The 13354-nt window shown below is 43.6% G+C and overlaps 1 protein-coding gene across 1 annotated transcript in view; it reads right to left on the bottom strand.

Moving 5' to 3' along the window:
• CHRM3 (cholinergic receptor muscarinic 3) overlaps window positions 1–12975 on the bottom strand; it is a 230554-nt gene extending 217579 nt beyond the window's left edge. Inside the window, exon 1 of the mRNA XM_081856359.1 lies at window positions 12533–12975. The gene's annotated coding sequence lies outside the window, so the exon portion shown is untranslated. The remainder of the gene's footprint in view (window positions 1–12532) is intronic.
• Window positions 12976–13354: the final 379 nt, after the last annotated feature.

The following is a 13354-nucleotide window of genomic DNA, read 5'->3' as shown; positions in this document are numbered from 1 at the left end:
TTAATTTATGCTGGATGTGATAACACCACAAGTCCTGATCCAGCACCAATATGAAATATCGTATTCTACATGCAAAGGCAGCCAGGGCAGGGAGTGCTTTTAATATCACCAATATAGATGTAAAATGCTTTTAAACAAACCGATATCATCTTAAAAAAGACTCTACATCTGCAGTTGCCTCATGCAGGCATTTACACAGCCACTGGTGGCAAATGGATTTTGGTAACAGAAACAACATCACAGAAGGAGATAACACTAGGAAGTAGGTAATTGTTTTGCCGCTCATCGCTAATGTTATCAAAGGCAATAATCAACAGGTGCTTATATCACATATGGAGATGCTGGGAATAAATATATAAGGAGACATAAGCAGATGTTTGACATGAATGTTAAACGTGACGCTGGCTACACAGTGGGACATAATTGAAAAACACAAAAAGACGGTGTTGTAAGACTGGAAATAGGTAAAAGTTTTTTTAAAAGTGCACAGGAGATTTTTGCACATGTGGCATATCTTGCCATTTTGCTGCTGACAAAACCATGGTGTGCTACTATAGTGCCTGTGCTTCTAATCATAATATGCTACATGTACCCCCAGCAGCAGAAGCAGAGCAGCAGTAGTCAGACCAACTGCAAAGTAGGTAAAACTTTTGCTACATCTTCCTGCTTTGCCTTGCTATTGCTCCCCACCCCGAAGGGAGAAGACATCGCCAGACCCACCCACCTCTGATTTATAACAGCTGGTCTGATACCAGACTTTTGGGTGGGGTGGTTAAAAGGGGGGAAATAGTTGTTTATCTGCTAACTAGTGGGTAAGAGTATTCTTTGTTTATTATTTGAGTATTGTTAATGTTGTTTGTTATTACGGATATTTACCCCCCCCCCCCCGATAAATATTACATTAGACGATATGACTCCCACTGTTCTCCTTCCCTTATGATTTTGTGTTTGTGTGTGTGTGTGTTGATGTAAGTAACCTGAAGACCTTTGGGGGATAAGCTATAATCATTTAATAAAATGATGATGATGATGACAATAAAGGTGCCAAGTAATATGGCAAGTAATATAGCATTCAACAACAGCAGAAAGATTTCCACAACTATGTGCCTTTTTGCAGAGCCAAAGAACGCTGCACATCCAATAGCATGACTAAACCTTTCAACTTGTCCCCAAGGGCATATTTTCAAATGTGCAGAGTTCTTTAAAACATCCTGCAAATATGCTATATACTTCCTCACAAATGGATATTAAAACATTTAAAGCATAAAGTTCTAAGGTATTTTAATCTAGCATTCTGCAAAACAAACCCTTCAGTTAAATGAAATCCTACACAGCCTCCTTCTCCTTCCCTATGTTATGCCTTAATGACCGAAATATAGCACACACACAAATCTAGCAGCAGTTTCCAAAACTTTGGACTTAGGAAGCAGGCAATGGATGATTTATTCCACAACTCTGAAGAAGCTACAGATAATGCTCCTTCACACACTTCTGATATTGGGCATGGGGCAAGAACTCAAGCAGGGATGCTATGCTTTGAGAGGCACCATAGTTCAGTTGAGCACATATTTTCAATGCAGAAGGTAGCAGGTTAAAAATTCCTGGCACCTGCTGTTTAAAAAGAGCAGTTATGAAGCAGATGGGAAAGACTTCTAAAATTCTTGCAAGCTGAATCAAGGCAGGAAAAACCCACAAGCATCTAGATCCTGCTTGCACCTCCAAGCCTCCTCCAACTTCTACACGTCACGGGGAAGAAAAACTCCACCCATTCTCTCTTGCAGGTAGTGGTGGGCTTGGTAGACACTGGGAGTTTAATTTTCCACCAGGGACTGGGGAGCTTGCAGTTCAACCCCATTGTGCCCAAGGGAAAATGATGGGGTCAGTATCACTTGCCCGAAGGAGAGCTACCATCTTCTTTGGAGTACTTCACTGGGACTATGATGTCACAGTAATAGTTTTATTTATACACATTGCCCTCAGATACATTGTACTCAAACAACAGACAATTTAGATACAATGACTGAACATTCGTGATAGATAAAAATGAACACACACTACAATAGAGTTGCCTAACCTGTGACTATATTCAGGGGCGTACGAAGGGGGGTGGGGGGGTGCGGTCCACTCTGGGTGTCACCCTGACGGGGGTGACAAAATGGTGGGCGGCACTCCTCACCGTGGGGCCTGCAGCGTGCACGAGCCACGCATCTTGGCACCTGCAGGCTCCACGCTGTCTGCCCGCTGCCTCCCCCCAGCTGTAGGGTGGCTGAGGCCCCGCTGTGTGCCCGTCCCTGTAGGGATGGGGCATGCAGCACCCATAGGGACAGCACAGAACGTGCTGCGTCCATAGGGATGGGTCGCGCTGCGGCGCCCATAGGGATGGGAATCCTCATACCCTGTTTTGTCCCTGTGGGCACCACGCCTCCTGCCCCTATGGGTGGTTCGCACTGTGCCAGGTACCTGAGAGCCTTCCTCCACCGCTGACCATACTAGATCTTGCCAGTTTACAACTTCCATCATCCATGCTGGCTGTGCTGATGGGAACTGGAGTCCAACGATATTTGTAGTGTAACGAGTTTGGTACCCTTGCACGATAACATTGACAATTCAACCATCGCAATTCAAAATAACGTAACTTGAATTTAAGCAATATCTAAAGCAACACTCTGATTTCTGCAAAATATTCCTGTTATTTTAGTCTTTACATGCAATCCTATCTAATGACAGGGTGGGGATTCCCCTAATTGTAATAAATAATATGCCTTGCCATTTTAAAGCATTTATAATGCATAATGCTTCAAAATGGGCAATGCCCTTCACACACAGTATTTTTGTGTAATCTTTACAACTGCTGTGGAAGACCATTTTTTTCTGAAAACTATGTTAGAAACAAAAAGAAACATGGCATGGAGAATTGAGCATCCTCAAACTGATGGTAGGAATCTGATTGACTTGTGCCTGACAAATGCTCTGTGGTGAAACCCTCCTAGCCAGGTCCTGGTATAACCAGGGCTTTTTGAGTTCCGGCACCTCTCAGGTGGGTGCCATTGCCATTATGAGAGAACAAGGGAGACGTTCACGGTGAGTTCAGGCACCTCTTTTTCTAGAAAAATAGCACTAGGTGTAACTTGCAGCAAGTAGCCAGCAGCAGTGCTGCAATCAGTGAAACTGGAGAGGCCATTTTTAATCTCCTACAATGCTCCTGAGATGGCATCACTTCTTGACACTGTGGGCAGTTTAGAATGGTGGCTTCAAGCCACTCAGCATGAGGGGCCTAGAGCAAAGCACTGTTGTAGCAGCAGTCCAAGGATACAATAGGCCAATGTCTGACCTAACTCTTGGATAGAAGATATTCAGGTACAGTGGTGCCTCGCAAGACGAAATTAATCCATTCCGTGAGTCTCTTTGTCTTGCGGTTTTTTCGTCTTGCGAAGCAAGGCTATTAGTGGATTAGCGCTATTAGCGGATTAGCGCTATTAGCGGTTTAGCGGCTATTAGCGGCTATTAGCGGCTTAGAAAAAGGGGGGGAAAGGGGGGAAACTCGCAAGAACTCGCAAGACGTTTCGTCTTGCAAAGCAAGCCCATAGGGAAATTCATCTTGCGAAGCACCTCAAAAGACGGAAAACTCTTTCATCTAGCGAGTTTTTCGTCTTGTGAGGCATTCGTCTTGCGAGGCACCACTGTAATTTGGGTTTATAAATTTTAATGGCTGCAGAAATCAGTTGAATTTGAAGTGTAATCTCTCCAGTTGCATGGTCATAACTATCCATCTATATTCAAAGGATGGGGACAGAGAAAAATTATACACAAACTATTCCTTTACTCAGATTTATATGCATTCTCACTCTTTTGAAATAGTTTCAATGTTAAGTACTTCTTTAAATATATTTGAAGCTTCTCATACAAATAGTGCAAGCGTACCATTCTGTGCAGCATGAAAACTTAGGCTGCAATACTTCAGCCACTTATCTGGGAGTAAACCTCAATGAGATCAATGTGGCTTACTTATGAGTAGAGATGTATAGGTTTGCACTATTATTTCACCTTCAAATAACAAAGAGCCTGTACAGACTTCCCGGTTGGCGCCTCTGACAATGGCGGAATTCCTCTGATCGGGAGGAATTTGCTCCATGGAAACCAGGGTCTGGCCGCCATGGCGAAGGCGGAGACCCACTAAAAATCACAGACGGGAGAAGCCTGTGAACGTAGGATTCGGCTGGCACCTTTTGCACCTCCCCTACTCACGGGGAGACCCGGTTTCGGGGATCCGGAGCGACATGGGGTGAGCGGTGCGGTGCTTCGAATTGACTGCTTCTTTCACGGAGTGAAGCCGCACTGCTGTTGCCGGAGAGCGCTGACTTTTTCCTATGGACAATTTGATCCTAAACAACTACCCATGAGTAGAACGGAAAATTGGATTTTTAAACGTCTTAATTTGGCACCGAAACGGGGAGGTTTCAAACAGGAAGTCCGCCTTCCCCTTTTGTAAATAGATGGAAGCAAAGAGCTTGCAAGCTAAAGTCTTGGAAAGTCCTCTGTAAAGGATTAAACCTCCATCGGCTAAAATCATTACCCCCCCCCTTGGAAGCAGGAGAAGAGGGGGGAAAATTTGGGATTGCGTAAGCCTGCAGGAGAGAGTGAAGAAAGTTAAATTACCACTGCTCTGAACCTGAAAACGGGCTGCTAGTAAGACTGACGTTTTGGGAAAGTTCATTGACTGTGAATAAAATGTATATTGACAGCTAGTTAAATAAGAGAAATACATTGTTTCCATTGTTTCCTTCTGCGTTTAAAAAGGAGTAAAAGTAACTGAAAATTGAAACTAATTTTATTGCTTGAACTGTGCTTAAAAGGATTGATACAAATAGAAATTGTTTCCCTCTAGAGGGAGCCTTTGAAACTGTTACAAGAGTTGAGCTGGTGGAATCTCCAGCTGCAAGATAAATAACCGAGAGAACCAGGGATTGACCTTGGATAGGTTGAGAATGTTGACAGAAGAAGCCTTAGCGATTGCTTTATGTAATTCATTGGAACAGCTCCAGAAGAAGACGGATCTGATGACTATCAAAATTGATAACTTGGGACAAAAAGTGACTAATTTGGGACAAAAAGTGAACATCTATACAGAAACCATTCAGGAATCGATACAGGAATCTACTTTGACATGGCAAACTGTGGAGAAGGCGAGGGAGAAAGTTGTTGTTGTTGAACCTAAAGTAATACAAGTGGAGAGGGAGAGAGCCCCAGCCTTACAGAGGCAATTTGATGACTATAGGTTGTTGCCTTCTATGATTGAATTCAGAGAAAGTCAGATTTTGAGGATTGGAGCCCTGCTTGGACTGGAGAAGGAAAGTTGGATAGATCACCTCATGCAGGGATTTACTGACCTTTGGGACCTGGACCTGGGTCAGGAGGAGATTGGAGTTGTGGGGACTTTCAGATTTGGAGGGATTTTGAAACACGTCCTGAAATATCTTTTGGATTTTAGTTTTAATTACAGAGATTTGGCTGACCTGTCGAGAAGGAATAAAAACATTGCTAGGTCGGAGCTTCCCCGAGATCTACTCTTCAGCATCAAAGGAAGGAAATTAAGAACAAGATCAGCAGAAGACAAAGTAAAGTGCATGTATAAATATGAAGAAGACCTGCAGAAGGGACTTGGAAAAGAGTTAAGAGCCTCGGACAGAAGATCACCAGGTTGATGGACTATATGGAATTGACGGAAATGACTGGCAGAATCTGAGACCAGGGAGAAGAGACGGTGGAAGAAGATTGGAAAAAGTTTAAAGTTTATTTATAGAAATACTGTAAAATTAATGAGTGTCAGAAAAATGTTGGAATGAAATTATATGGCTTTAGTAGAAATGTTATAAAGAGTTAAGCATAAATAAGTATTATAGTATTAATGGAAAAGAAGGTTAAAATAAGTTAAGATAATTATATGACAGAAAATATAGAAAGATGGAAAGGAATTGCTGAAACAATTAATAGAAGTGGAATACAAAAAGGGAGGTGAGAGGAGGTCGATGAAACAAGGGAATGAAAGATAAGGCATTGAAATGGTATGATGTATGTTTTTAAATTGTTTTTGCTTTGTTTTGTTTAGTCTAATGTGTTAATGTTGCATTGTGTACTGTTTATATATTGTATTGTATTGTTTTTTTCTTTCTTTTGCTTCTTCTTTTTTTCTTTTCTTTTTCTTCTTTTGTGTAAGGTTTAAAAGTAATAAATATTATTTAAAAAGAACAAAAACAAAGAGCCTGTACAGTGGTAGCTCAGGTTAAGAACTAATTTGTTCCGGAGGTCGGTTCTTAACCTGAAACTGTTCTTAACCTGAAGCATCACTTTAGCTAATGGGGCCTCCCACTGGCACCGCGCCGCCAAAGCACGATTTCTGTTCTCATCCTGAAGCAAAGTTCTTAACCCAAGGTACTATTTCTGGGTTAGTGGAGTCTAACCTGAAGTGTGTGTAACCCAAGGTACCACTGTATTTCTTCTTCATAGTGAGCATATGGACACCACACCAAATTCACTTCAAGTTATGTTTGACAGAAGATTAAATTCTCATTTCACTGAAGAATGCTATGAACATCATTCGCTTCAGTACAAATACCCAAAGCACAAGGGCAATAAGTATTAGTCCCAATAACAAAATCCTGGTTTTAAAAAAAGATCAGCCCCTAACTTGTGCCTCAAGGTATAACGAATTAGGATTACACTTTGTCACAAGTCTTTTGCCAAAAATCTTCTAATATTTTGTGTAGATTGGGGGAGGAGCACTTCCTGTGACCCTTCAGGTGTTGCTGGGCTCCACCTATCTGCTTCAGTCAGCATGTCCAGTGATCAGGGATAATGGGAGTTCTACTGCAACATCTTGGGATTCACAGATTGGCTGCCCTTGCTGTAGAGCAACTAGCACAGCTCTTACGCACATAGTAACAAGAGCTAGGCTGAAACCCATTAAAAAACATCGGTACAACAGATATTGGTTGGACACTGTTCTCGAAGCTTCCAGGATGAGTTTGACCAAGCTGTGGGAGGCAGTGGAAGACAGGAGTGCCTGGCGTGCTCTGGTCCATGGGGTCACGAAGAGTCGGACACGACTAAATGACTAAACAACAACAACAACAGATATAAAAAGTACAAAGCAGTGGACACTAGATACTTTTTTGAAAGTCAAAGTACCCAATCAAAACTCCTGAGTAGGGTGGTTGGACTAAATGACCCTCAGGGTCCCTTCCAACTCTATGGTTTTATGAACTCTGTCAATTTTGGAACTTTCACTTTCTCATTTTAACACTCTTAAATTCAGTTCTCCACATTTTCACAGCAAATTGAGATTTTTTTATTTGTTTAAATCATGAACATTCATCAGCATTTCAGGGCAGGTTTCTCCTAATATACACATTTTGTATGCAGTTTTGAGTAAGATATACATTTTCTGCAATCAATGTTCCCTAATTTAATGCATTGTTAAATGTTATTTTCTCCCTGCATATGTATTTTGTATGTATTACTTGGCTGGGGAAACCAATCACAAAATTCAGAGATGTGTCAATTTCAAAGTATGGCATTGTTTCAGTTCTCACATTCTTTGGAAATTGAGAACCTACCTACAGATTTGGCAGGCTCACTTTAAATGTGAACTGTATCGATTTTTCCTCCCATCCCTGCTCCTGAGTAAGCTTAGCAGTCACAGGAAAAGAGGACACAGTCTCTCAATTACAGTGGTACCGCGGGTTAAGTACTTAATTCATTCTGGAGGTCCGTTCTTAACCTGAAACTGTTCTTAACCTGAAGCATCACTTTAGCTAATGGGGCCTCCTGCTGCCGCCATGCCGCTGAAGCACGATTTCTGTTCTCATCCTGAAGAAAAGTTCTTAACCTAAAGCACTATTTCTGGGTTAGTGGAGTCTGTAACCTGAAGCGTATGTAACCTGAAGAGTATGCAACCCGAGGTACCACTGTACTAAAGAACTGGAAGCAGGGTGTAGGAATAAATGGGCAGTTCTCAAACATCACGGTAGTATGCAAGAAGTGGTGTCATCCAAGGATCATTTTGAGAACTGTGCTTTTTAACTTGTTCACAGATGAGCAGAAATTAGGGAGATGTTGACCCAGTGTGCAACGGCTGTGAAAACAGGTGAATTCAGTGCTAGAGATAATTAGCAAAGGGGTTAAAAATAAAACTGGCAATATCATAATGCCATTGTACAGATCTATGGCCTGACTACACTTGGAATGCTGTGCTCAGTTCTGATCACCACATATAAAAAGAGATATACTGCTGGAAAAGGTGCAGAAGGCAATCATTTTAACAAGGGGGTGGAGGAAAAGGTTACAATGTTTAGGGGTTTTTAGTTTGTGTGGGGGTGAAATCTGATGGAGGGCAAGCACATGATAAGAACTGAATAAGATTGTGCATTGGTACGAAGAAAGTGGATGGAGAGAAGTTTTTTTTCTCTCACTCACTGATAATTCTAGAAACTGGAATCATCCAGTGAAGCTGAATGAGTGAAGATTCAGGACAGACAAAACAAAGTACTTCTTCACACAGTGTATAGTTAAACTCTGGAATTCACTGTCACAAGATGTAGCAAGGTCCACCAACTTGGACAGCTTTAACAGGGAATGAAACAAATTCATGTATGATAAGACTCTGAATTGGCTACTATTTGTGATGAGTATATTATATCCGAGGTAAGAGGCAAGTTTGCCTCAGAATATCAGTTGCTGCAGTTCACAAGGAGCAGAGTACCGCTGTGTTCACGTCCTGCTTGTGCGCTCCCACAGGCACCTGGTTGGCCACTGTAAGAACAGGATACTGGACTATATTGTCCTTTGGTGTGATTCAGCATGACTCTTCTGCTCCTGTGACCCTGTGAAGGTTGCATGGGAGGATTGAGAAGGGATACATATTATGCAGCTGGTGCGGAGATTTCTCCAAGTACAGCCAATGAGCTAGTTTGAATTATACATAGGGGAGGAGAATGCTATGATATAAGCCATCAAGATGCAAACCATCAATGTTGTACGATCCAAAGCAACTCCATATAAAAAATGTAATATGTTATCGAAATTATAATTTGCATGTTGGTGATTGTAAGAAAAGTTGTTTCCCAGTCTTCATAAAAAGTATTTCTGAATTAGTGACAAAGTTTGATACTGGTCATACGAACAGCAACCAGAAACAAGACTTCGACATTTACTTAGAATAAAAGGAAGGAGGAACACTTAACTTCTTTTGCACCATTAACATCAGGAAAAAAATTAAATGTTTATTGGCCTGGCTGGGGAAACCCAGCCAGATGAGTGGGGGTATAAATAATAAAATTATAATTATTAATAATAAATGCAAATACAGGCATTCAGCATGCACACACACAACCCACCTTGTTTGTTGTTACCTTCCTACATTTGGGTCTCTTGTTACACAATCTCATCAGAAGTTCTTCCTAACCTCATCAATTCAAAGATATTGGAATTAGCATGGAGTAGCAAACCAATATCCAATGAAAGGATACTGTACTATTCTCAATTCAATAGTCTGTCATACATTCTGCTTCTTCGGTACACTTCCTATACTATGAGATGTTCATCCAAGTCATAAAGAAAAATGTAGTAAACCCACATAGAATCAAACTCTCCTAAAGACCATAGATATATATCATGTGATTTAAAAGAAGAAGAAGCAAAACTGAGCTCTTTAAAACAGTGTCACAGCTAAGCAATTTTTTTTTAATTTCTCAGAATTCAAGTACTTTGTGCTAACATGGAGGTAAAGCTATCCTGGCTGGACAAAACATGGGAGAATGAGTCCTTTTTCTCCCATTTCTATATTGGTTTATTACTATAACCTTCAGGCAGAAAGGAACATTTCCCATGATCATATTGACATGCAAATGAAGGTGAAAGAGAAAACAAGCCAGTTTTCAAAGAGAGAACAACATAAGATCAGAGATTCTAAAGCAATGAGCCCCATCTCCATTTGGTAATTCATCTTATCCTAATTAGCTTTGAGTGGGAGAAAACACAGTAGAGGTAGAAAAGCTGCTTAGGGCATATGAAAATTCAGAAGCATCACTGACACTAGGATTTACCACCAAGAGTGGCTAGTATATTAAAGCACTTAAGACCTCCCCCACCCCAAAGACACACAGCTGTCCATAAGTGCAGATAGCACCTCAAACTCAGTTCTATTCCAAGCAATTTTAAACAAATCGAACACTGTGTCTGATTAAATATCCAGATGCAAACAAAATCACTGTTCAGTCACTTTGATGTTTCAAGCCAATGGTCATTGCGAAGTGCCACTTTGGATCTCAAGCAATGCTATGTAAAAACACACTAAAATTCAGCATTAGCTTCTACAGGGTGCAGCAGCCAATCTCTTTATTTAAAACACACGCACACTATTTTTGCTAAGTTCTGTTGTGTCTGAGACTTCAATATCCTTCAGTAATTCTTTTTATAGGAAGCATTTCAGATGAGATCAAAGTAATTTCTGCCTACATTAATATTTGGACGAATAAACAACCTACCACGGCAACATGCATATCCCTATAAGCATCAACTTACTTGGGTTCTTGTGCTGTAGATTTATGTGCTTAGATCTAAATCCAGCAAATACATGTGTTTCAAAATACATTACCCAGTGGCTTGAAAAAGATGTTTGCAGCAGACACCACAATTTGCATAACCTACTCTGCTCACAAAATTCTGTTTAAATCTGTGAGGAATATGCTCACTTAGGATGGAGAGAATCTGCTAACAGGAAACAGAGTTGATTTAAATCATATTTGTCCAGTAACTATTAAAAGGTGAAAACAAACACTATAAGTTTGGGAGGGTGCAGGTGGCAGACAAAAAGACAAATCTATCAATATCAGACATGCTTTGCATATCATATTTAACAACACTGACTACCTTACTGGGTTGTTGTAAGGATTCCAACCAAGTCATGTATGTGAAGCATATAAATATGAGCTACTTAATATTTAAAGTATGCTTACATTTCATAATTAAAAAGTCTTCAGATGTGCAACTCCTACAGCGACCCTGAAAGGCAGCATTATCAACATCTTCATATGAGGTTGAGAAAGAATGGCTTGCCGAACAACACCTAGTGACTTCATGGCAGAGGAAAGCTGTAACTGAGGACTTCCCTATTCATAGCTCAGTCTCTTACACACCGGGCTATCCAGATTGCCATTTAAATTTACACTCCTTATAGTACCAATCTGAAGAGGCATATAATTGAATTAAGTCCACAAACAAATCAATTTTGCTTCAGATTGATCACTTACGCAGCAAACAGAGAACCACCTCTGTTCCCCAGATGCTTCTGTAATCACTAGAGATTGCACATAGAGAGAGATGAAGGAAACTGCTCAGGTAAGACACCTTTGTTTGCACAAATGTGCCACGCAGGTTAACTAATCCCCGAAACGCATCCACGCCAAGTGGACTTGAATGGGAGTTTGGCACATAAGATTTAGAGAATCATAGACTTCCACTGCAGATTAAGTTGCCCCTTGCCACCATTCCAGCTGCTTGTCAGTCATAACTGGGAGGACTGGGAAGGGGGATCATAGCATCAGAGGTATGGCTGAATCCAACCACCATCCACACAAGGTTTTTCCAATGCTTATGAAAGAAGTGGAGGATTCTAATCAGTATTAGCAATAGCAAGTCTACAACTCGGAAGTGATGGTTTTTCTAGACATTTTACACAGGGGTGCATTAGTCGTGCAGAGAGCTGGAAACATGCACGGACACTGAGGGCAAACACATAAGGAACGGAAATGTTGCTTCTGCCAAAATATGAAGAGCACATATTGGATCTGCTTTGCTTTCGAAGCCAATGAGCTCTTGGTAGGAAAGGCAACCTAGACAGATGCGCTTGAACTCCAGCAGTGTCTCTGGAACAAAGCCCTGAGATTGCTCCAACTAGAAGAAGTGGCTCTTCAAGATCTCAGCCCGAAGCCGGACGCCGGCCTAAAGAAGACAACTTTCAGCAACACCCCCTCCCCGCTCCGCAAAAAAGAGCACACCGAAGAAGCCGACGCATTTTCCACACAAAGCGCCGCTTTCCCCGAGCTCCCTTCCCTGAGGAAAGTGCAGTCTCTCCACATTTAAAGCCTATTGGGCTACGTCGAGCCCCCCGACAGGAGATGCCTCTCGACGGACTTCTGACTCTGTCCGAGGGCTCAAGAGAAAAGGCGAAGACTCCATGTGGCCGGGGTGGGGTGGGGGAGAAGCGGGGAAGGGGCTTCTTATGGGGCGGAGGGGGGAGAGAGAAACGTCCAAAGAAGGCAGCTCTAGCCGCGTCCGCCTCACGCGAGGACCCTCTTTTCCGGCAGGGCATGGAAAGGGCGACTCCCTCTCGCGCCTCCCGCCGCCCCTGGCACGGTCGCTCTCGCTCGCCCCGAGTGACTCTTGCCAGAAACTTTGGCAGCCGAAGACGAGCGCGAGAAGGCGGGCGCGGCGAGCGCCCCGCGGCTCCCCGAGAAAGACTGAGGAAAACTCTTACCTGGCTGACGCGGGACGCGCCGCGCGCTGGCTGGCCGGCTGACTCGCTCGCTCGCAGGTGAAGCGACGCTCCCCACAGAAGCGGCGGCGGAGTCCAGGCAGGCAGGCAGGCACTATATCCCCCTTCGGCCAGGCGGCGCCAACGGCGAGGCGCTCCTTTCTCGGCTTGCACCTGTGCGCCAGGCGAGGCAAAGGCTCCCTGGCGCCTTCTCCGTCTCCCTGTTCCTCTTTCTCCCGAGCGGCGGCGAGCTAGAAACCCCGCCGCTCCTCCTTCCTTCCTCCCTCCTCCTCCTCTCGCCTTCCCCCCAGATTCTCTCCCCGTCACGTCTCCACACAGCCCCGGCAGCCGTAGGGCGACTCCCGCCTTCGCGCTCTGCCTAGTGCCGGAATGTCCGAGCCGCCGCCGGAGCAGCATCCACCTAGCGCTCCCCCGCCCCCTCCACTGGCACGCCAAGAGCAGGCAGCTCCCGAGCGCGCCACTCATTGGTCCTCCCGCCGCTGACCTCACCGCAGCCGCTCACGCCCACCTAGTGGATTTCCTAGGCAGCCTTTATTATAGGGGCGCCCGCCTACCAGCCCGCCCGCGCTGCCCAGCGAAGCACCAAGCTAGGCGCGCTCTTGCGCCGCTCGGGTCCGTCCATTGATTGCACCACAAGTGCAGTAGCCTCTTGGCCTCCTGGCCAGTGTCCTGTTTTGGGGCGGGGCCCGGATGAGATGCACGGCGGTGGAAATCTATTAAAAGAGATTCAAGGGAGACAGCTGGAAGCTAATCACCATCGCAAACAGTTGGGAGCAAGGAGGGAGGGGAGACAATTACAGCAGA

This window comes from Podarcis erhardii, assembly GCF_964252035.2.
Source record: "Podarcis erhardii genome assembly, chromosome: 3".
NCBI lineage: Eukaryota > Metazoa > Chordata > Lepidosauria > Squamata > Lacertidae > Podarcis > Podarcis erhardii.
The sequence above is the reverse complement of the archived record's forward strand: the minus strand, read 5'-3'. Positions and strand labels throughout refer to the sequence as shown.